We start from the raw sequence: 9,155 nt of genomic DNA, 5'->3' as shown, positions 1-9,155 counted from the left end.
TTTTGCTTCAGAAGCATATTTAAGGGGTTTAAATTTAATAAGGTTAAAAACCATCTGAGCTTTTTGAGACTACAAAGAAATAATATATCTGTAGTGTCCCTTGCGATAGATTAGAGGCAGGACTTGGTTGCGGTAATGAATATAAATGGGATTCTTTATTAAAGCCACTGGACACAGGCAGGACTGCAGCTCTGTTCTCCAGCTCCCAGGCTAAGTGCACACAACCTATGCTTTCTAATAGCACAGCGCAGGTCTGTTCTAAATCCTGGCCTAGATTCAGCAGTTTTGGAAGGGATTACCAACCTCCATAAAACCTATCTGGTTAAATTGTTCAGCAGAGGGAACAACTTCCAGAGCATTGCCTGCCAAGGCTTGCACAATCCCTACATTTGCATGCACGTGAATTAAACAATGAAAAGACTGGAGATCCTACAACTGGGAACAGAAATATTCTCCATGCAAAAATCATAATTTCTGTTGCAAGTTTGAGGATAAAAAGAGATCAGGGACTTGGAAGCCTAGCTATTTAGGTTTTTTTTAATATTATTTTAATTATAAAGCTAACTTGAACAATAAATGTAAATATACAGAACAGAGAGACAGTCACCTCTCCATATGCTTTAACCAGCATTACAGTGTTCCTCCAGGTGCTTTTGTTTCTTCATGAATGCTGGTCAAGGGAGTTAATGAACATTTATGGTCTTTGTATTGAGTCCAGAACAGGCTCAAGGCATAGACAAAGTAGATAGTGTCTGATCATCTCCTCTACTTAGGACAGGAGAGAAAGGAACTGGCTCCTGAACCTGAAAAGCTCATGCTTATGGATGCAAGCCTTTGCTCTTTCTCTTGCTGCCAGGCCAAGGTGAGTTAAGGACTTGCAGCCCACCGCCCAGCAGGCAGGAGGAACAGAAATGCCTCTGTCCTCCTCCACAGTCTGGTTGCCCTCATCCATCCAGCCCAAGGTGCACAGAGGTACATGCAGGGGCTGCAGCATAGAGCAGAGACAGCCCCACAATAGAAGGGAGATAGTGGAAGAGGATGGACGATGTTGGTCCAGTTGGGAAAGGGATGGGTTGAGGGTAAATGACCCAGGCTTGTGGGGGAGAACCTCTCTCTCCCCTATCGCCTCTTCCTCAAGCTTCATTTACTCCTCCTGACCTTCCTGCTCCCTCTCTGCAGCCCCCAATCTGCTGCAAAGACACGTCCTGCCTTCACTGCCTGCCTGCCTTACAGCAAGCCCGTCCTGGCCCAAAGCATCTGGCCTCGAGCAGAGATTGCCCATACTCCTGTTTTGGTTTCATAAATGCAGCCTTACACTCCTCACACCTTCAGGAGCTTGGCCGCTCTTGAGACGTTACTTAAAGATGTGTTCCTGATGCTGTTATCAGACCTTACCATTAAGGGCACTTTTAACCAAGGAGCAGCAAACATGGTGCCTTTTCCTCATTTTCCAAGCAGCGAGAGAGAACACTCCTGGCTCTCACTTGCAAATTCAGACCAGCCACCTAGGTCCTGGCCTGAGGAGTATCTGCCAGAAACACCACAGAAAATAGACTGCTAAAGTCAAACACGTTCAGCTCAGCTTTAGAAACTTCTCCCAAAAGAGTTGTGGCAGATTTTTAGACTGTGGCACAATTTCTCTCAAAGGGATTATATCCTCCCTTTTGCCTGCACACATACAAACAGCCACACACCTTCCTGGGACAGACCTCCAGACCCCTCCTCAGCAAGGGACTCACCTGAATGAACAGGAGAGTGCCCTGTAGGTGTGGAATCTCAGAATATTAAGAGGTGAAAGGGTGATACTGTTTTCTAATTTGAAGAGCTAACTTAAGGAAAGCCTATGATCACATCAGTGGGCCACATGTACCAAGTGGTGTTGCACATGTCAGTATATTAAACATATGTGGTTCTTATTTCCTATGTTAAAGGAATACAGTTTGCAAGCATCAGGGTGCGTCATTGTTTCAAATGCATGGTAAACGCACATTAAGGACGCTTCAAAATTCCCATGGTCTGATGACTACAAATACCTGCAACATCCAACTTTGTTATTAAAGTTTCTCCCACCTTTAAAATGTCTGCCTTGCAACATTGGTGCAGGACCTGGGTTCATTTTAAAGGCTCATGGAAATGGCGAAGGCAACAGGAACAATAACAGCACCCTTTTAGGAAAATACAGGAAATCTTTTCAGCCAGATGTACTGCAGCACTGGGGCCACCATGAAAGTCTTACAGTTAAAGAAACCTCACAACAGCTTCTAGGCAAAAGCCAAAGGGAATCATCACGTCTTCTAACACTTCGTCTTGCATTAGAAATAATTCTTGCTCAAGAAAGAAAAAAGAACCAATAAAATGTTCAAACTTCATTCCTTTTTTAGCTTTTTGTTGCCTTATGTTATCAATAAGAATTTACAACCTTATTTACAATGTAAAGTTTTAGCACAGAGTATGCTTGTGTATAATTTGAATTTTTTAAATCCTTGGGGCATCACAAATTTAACAAAGCCCTTTAAGAATATTATTCATAGAATCATAGAATAGTTATTAATAGAGTTTTATCTGGGGTCAGATTTTTAAATAACTCTCTAAATTGGACCTTCATATTTTTGTGTGAGAGGAAGTAGAATCTCCTGGACACCTTATGACGGGGGAATTGTATATGAAAATGTGGGATTTGCACGTTGCAAACACTGCTTATGACAGGGTGCAGGTGCAGAACGAAGGGCCAGCTTCAGCCTGCAGCCACATTGAAGCAGACTTCCTGATTTGCAGGCTCTTTGAATGCACTTTTAAATTCCAATTCAATGGGTGAGGGGACTGTAGGAACACTTTGGGGGGTTAATATAACAAAATAATGACATAATCACGTTCTTACTTATCTGACAGAGAGACAAAGACTACAGCATTTAGAAACCTTCTCTTGAACAGTATAGACTACTGGTACAGTTATGCTATAAAACTAAAACAAACCAAAACAAACAAACAAACAAACAAATACACAAGCAGCCAAAATCTGAGGCTCCTGAATTAGAGAATACACATTTAAATGTTGGCCAGAAGCTTCTGATTTGTATATTCCCATCTCCCCCTTCCTCCCTCTCTCTCTTTCTTCTCTAATACTAGTGCTGTATTGAGTTGGAAATGTATAAATGTAACGTGTAAGATGCAGCCTTACTGTTGCATCTTTATTCAACATCAACTTCCAGATGGGAACTATTTTTCATGGTTCATAAAGCCAAATCCAGCTGCTACATTTGGACCTACATAAGGAATCCAGATTTTATTGCCTTAGCAGTGCATATAAAACAATTGCTGTTGTTTCTTTAGTACTAGTGCACCTCACATTTCTCAATACATTTTAGATATTTAATTTTTTAAAACTATATTTTATAGTCACTCATTTAGCTGTGCACCATAACGAGATCCTGCTTTTACAACATTTTCCAGATATCTAATATAACCAAAAGAAAAATTATCTTGGACAAATGGTACTCAATATAACAGCCATATATTCAGTTACTTACTAAGAGTGTTCAGACAATTTCCTATGTAAACCACAATAATATTAAATACTTCTGGAATCTCAGCTTTATTAAGACACAGGAAGTGCAAACTCAGGAGCCTTTCCCCTCCCCCTCAGCTAATCTGACTCTTTGATAGTCATGTGTTAGGAATAACCATGGAGTTTCTCCTAATGCAAAATATTCCCACAGCTAAGAGAAAATTAACCCTTGTGAAACCTCAAAAGACAGAGTGGAGACCATGTGTTCTCAGAGAGAGAAAAATAACAACCATTAGGAGGAAGGTGATACCAGTCCCAGGTCCACACAAGACTGCCAGCTATTATATGCAAGCATAATTCATTTGCATTTTAGATGGTATTGTCAAAGAAAGCACAGCACATCCGTTGCAGAGGAGAATTATCCAGCCTGGCAAAATTAGCCATCTTTGTGCCTCTCACTCGTCATAGAGCAAAACGCTCTGCCATTGCTCAGTCATGTTGCGTGCTGGGGATTTTTCTCCTCCACTCCTGACTAGCAGATGTCAGGCTGATTGCTAGAAAGCAAACAAATCCCCACAAAAAGCACCGAGGTGGGACAGAGAGAGTTAACGCACGAGTATGACAGGGAAGCAAGTTTGCTGTGAATTGGGAAGCACAAACTATAGTAATCCCCACCCTGCTGAGTGGCTTCCCCAGAGGTCTGATACAGTGCCAAAGCCTCTTACGCATACTGAGACAAAGCTTATTTCAAGCCGAATTCAGCTCCTGAAGCCACCATACTGCTTCCTGACAGCCTCCAATTGCACTGCCTCTGTATTTGTGTTTCCTGCTGTTTATATTTACTTGTTCCCAGAGCCACAACAGCTACAAAAACAAATAGTCCCTGTTTGCAGGGCTCTGTATCAACACAGGTAAAGTGCTTTGCTTCTCTTTTAGTTTTACAAAGATTGTGCAAATAGGCTTTTAATACCTCAGAGAGATTAATTTGGTAATTATAAACCAGTTTAGGAACACATGTTAAACAATTGGTCATATAATCAGTATCCTTGTTTCAGAGTATTAGTGTGGCTGAGACTAAAGGTTTTAAACTATAGGGGCTACACAAACACTCCTTGGATTATTTTGCTATTATTTTCACATTCCACTGAGGCACAAGCTTGAAATATTACTTTTTTGTCTGTCAAGTCCCTGTGGATACTCTCCGATCTGTGCTCCTGTCTCTTTGGCATCTGTACAGCTATTGTGATAGTGTCTGATTTGGGTAATGGAGATCTTGTTTGATATACTTAAAGGATCGGCTTAAGGAAGCCTAAGAGCCATCAATTCTCTTAATTAACTGCAGAGAAATGATTAATGCTATAAATATGGAATTGATGAGGAAAAAATTATAGTACATAGGATTTAATGAGTTGTTCAACCAATATTTAAGATATTAAATACAATAAATCTGGCCCTGAGTAAAATGTTCATAACTATCCAAGTGATTTATGAACCTCAGAAAATTCCCGCCACAAGACACCAGGGCTGTTAGGTTTCTAACTGGAGCTGGGCAGTGCTTTTCAGGTAGAAAAAGTTGCTTTTTCAAAATAAAAAAACCTCCTCAAGGAATAAGTCTATTTCAGCAGCACTGTGCTTTCTAAACCAAACACAGCAGAAAAGTTTCAAAGCATTTTGTTCCAGGCTTATCTGAAAACAACATTTTCATTTCAAAACAGTTCCATTTAAAATTCATTTTGTTTCACATGCATTGATGTTGCCTTAAATAATGCAGAAGTTTCATTTATCAGTTTTTTAAAAATACAGATTATTTTGGTACAGGCCAGAAGATGGGCCTCCAAGCCTTTCATCTCAGAAACACCCATGCCAAATATTTCCCCCTGCTAAAGAAATAGCAAAGAAAATTAAAATATCAGGCAAATGGCAATTAAGCCTGTTGCCATGCCCCACACACACACACACACTTCTCTCTTGAAAACTACACTTCACAGAGGATGTGTGTGGTCAAGAACACACCCACACACCTTCTGAATCTCAGACATGCTGCTGCTATTGCCGTTGCACCTCCTAAAATGTCTGCTTTTTACTTCTTGACTGTCAATCAAAATGCAGTATGGGTGTAAGTGGGGAGCAGCTAACCTGTGTGCCCGGCTTTTGCGATTTCCATTTGTCACCCCAAACCACATCTAAAGAGCTTCATGGTATGGCAGCCCTCCCTGATGAGCTACAGTCACGCTGACATTGTGCAAAAATACTTAGTTTGCATTTTTCATGACGGCTGGCACTACCCACAGGGGCTGTGAGAGACAGGGAAGAAGGCAGGTGGAGATTATGGACTGGTGGTAGAAGTTGCTGGAGTTGTCCCCCAGTACTTCTATGTTTTTCACAGCACTATTGAATTAAAAACTGAGGCAACAAATCCAGTAACACAGTAATGCCACTGACTTTTGTAGAAGTCTAGAAACCAGTACTTTTAGAGCTCAAGCATGCAGCATCCAAGAAAGCAGGTGTTTTTTACTTTTTATGATAGTTAGCCTCACAATTCTTCCCGTCCCTTCTTCCCCCAATCCCTAAGCATGAGTGTTATGGAAATAACACCTCCTAAGACCTTTTCCCAAGTACTCTGTGCCTTGGACCACAAGAAAATGCAATACCAGATCCACCCACATCCAGTGAGCAAGACATCCTGGAGCACAGTTTTTAGAGAAGATGTCAGAGAAACAGAAATGTCACTACATTCATGTACAGAGCATGTATCCACATGCAGAGGGCTAACCTCCATTCCCCAGGGAACCTGCCTGACTGCCCAGCCTCAGCTTCCCATCTGCTTTTCCCTCAGGATTAGTCACCAGCCTACATGAGGTGGGAAGACCTGTCAGCGGTCAGCCTCCCTCTTGACAGCTACATGTATTTTGGTGGCTCTTAGGGCCTGTCCATGACCGGCTCATCCACTGCTGCAGACTCAGCACAGGCAGGACAGGCACCAGGAAATATCACTGCTTGGCTGCCTCTGGGATTGAGGCACAACAGGCTGAGCCTCTGACTCTGCTTGAGGCTGCTACTTGTGTACAGCACACAAGAGGTAGAAGGGACCAACAACAGTTGTGTCCAACAGCTTCAGACAATGGCATCCCCTCACTAACTGGCAGGAAGCAAAAGTAACGAAATCTGAGAAATGTTCCCATCTCAGCCTGTAATGGGGCAGATCTCCCCAGAGCTTGGGGAAGGCATGCATGCTGGGTGGTGGCGTGAGCCACAGATGAATTTGAAGAGAGGACTTGAAAGTGGGAAGTAGCTGAGCACACAAGGGAAACTACAAACCCTCAGCTCACCTGAGCTCCTAGAAGGGGCATACGATGATTATAAGTGGATGGTGTGTTAGAATGTACCATGAGCTAGACGTTGCTGTATCATTAAACACTCAAAATCCATCTAAACTTCACGCTTAAATAATCTGAATACAAGCTCTCAAGAGAGGAAGCCTTTGGAAAACTGCAGAACTTAAGGCTCCCAGTGCTCACCAGCAACTCAGCAGCCAACACACTCTGAGCAGAAAGCCATCCATTTGGGACTGCTCCCTATCAGTGTGTCCCTGTCCCTGTGACCCCCATACTGTGGGAGAAGGGACATCCAGAGGGGATGAGCAATGGCAGCAGAGTGCCACAGGGGTAGTGGTATGATGCATTTTAGTGCCCCCAGAAATCGAGGTGCTCAAGATTTGATTTTTCCATTGGATCCTCAGGCTTGTTGTAATTTCAGGGATGAGACCAATTCAATTTTTATAGAGATGTGTAATCCGCCATTTCAACACACTAATTGAAATAGGCTGACATGCAGCTATATGCCCTACGAGTCTTCCAAAGCACATATCTTGGCACTTTCCACTAGAGGCTAAATGACATGACTAGAAACTGTACCAGATCCTCTGTTTTTACAGGGCTCTGCTTCTGCATTATTATTTTGATTGCTGGCTTTAACAACAAACATCCAAGTGGCAGAATCCACTTGGAGAACATAAAGCAAAGCTGAAAAAATAAAGAGGTCAAAAATCAACTGTACCTATGCTATTTTTGACAGATGCTTATTTAACTGGGTTTTAAAGTCCTTCAGCAGTGGAAATGCACACATTTTCCCAATACAATCTGATCTGTTCTTTAATTATGACTTTTATAATGGCTAAACTAAATTTTTTTGGAGTAATTTAAGTCTGTATTTTCTTACCAATTCAGAGAAAAAGTGTTAAAGAACTAGTTACTTTCCTCTCTGCAACAACTTTCTACATGTTTGAAAATGGCTCTGGTCCCTTTTGTACACTGAACAGAGCCCCCATCCTTCCAGTTTCCCTGTCAGCTGTTCTGACCACTTGGTTCAGGATCTGCTCCACATTGTTTTTGGAAAGTAAGCCCAAAACTTGTCAGTACTGAGCAAGTTAGAAGGACACATACACCTGCCTTCCAGATAAAGCTCATATAAAAACATCATCCTTTTGTTGAAGGTTTAAGTACAGGTTGAACCCATCATAACTTCTCTATTATTTTCTTCAGAATCAAGTATTTTGTTCTTCATTCTGCATTTCTACACCTGAATATTCCTCTGTATATATAGCAAGTACCTTTTACTTTCTCCTCCCAAAGAATAATATTTTTTTCCAGTAATTCCTCCACTAATCAGTGAGACCAAACTGCAGCACAGGATCTTGCTTGGTGAAGACTTCCATTTGTTCTGTGTTTCACTGATAATTGATCTCCAGATATGGTTTCCAACTGGGAAAATAAATACCTATCTCAGGCAAGTTTCATCAAGACTGTGCTTCTTCAGCTTTGCTTACAAGTTTATCAAGAGAGTTATCCAGAGAGAGAAGTTAAACAGAATTTGAGGTATTCACCATTTTTACTAGAAGACATTTAATGTCATGATAAAGCATATTTGAATAATGAATCAGTTTCAGAAGTCTTACTTAAAGCTAAATTATTTGACCACTGGACCAGTACAGCTGCTAAGAATATCAAAGTGACTGCAAGTGACATATAAGTACAGTCTGTACAGATCCTACAGAGCCTGTTGCAGACACACACACAAGAAAAAAAGCAATGAAGCGGGACAGAGTTGTCACCCATTTAAAAGATGGAGGGATAGAAAAATAGAGCCCATGCAGCAGAACTTACACTTGCAACTTGCTTTGTTCCGTTCCACCTTTTCTCTTATTATTAATCTTGCAAACTCAAACTTCACTCCTCAGGATGTGAACTTTGTCACTAATACTGTGACATGAATCTTCAGGTGGATTCCAACACCACATTCCTCCTGTTTTTATTCCACCTTTCAGGAAAACCCAGCAGACTAAAATATGACCCAAACAATAATCTTCAAGATATTTTTACAGAGACTTTGCATCTGATTGGAGATTCATAACACTACTAAAAGCATGAATAGATTCATAATCTTTGATTAACATTGAGATATATCTTTTTTAAAAGGGAACTACCTGTCCATGTATGGGGTTGACAATAATTATAAATCATGCTTCTCAGAAAGCCAGCATTTGACAAACCATTGAGCTTATGTTTATAAAGATATAAGCTAAAATGCATACATTGGGAAATGGATTAGAATTCAGTAATTAATGTGAATTGTACAATCTTGTTTCACTCAA

This window comes from Neopsephotus bourkii, unplaced genomic scaffold, assembly GCF_033783945.1.
Source record: "Neopsephotus bourkii isolate Nb327-2 ecotype Australia unplaced genomic scaffold, CSIRO-AGI_Nbou_v1 NB_1574, whole genome shotgun sequence".
Classification (NCBI taxonomy): Eukaryota; Metazoa; Chordata; class Aves; order Psittaciformes; family Psittacidae; genus Neopsephotus; species Neopsephotus bourkii.
This window is presented reverse-complemented; position numbering follows the sequence as displayed.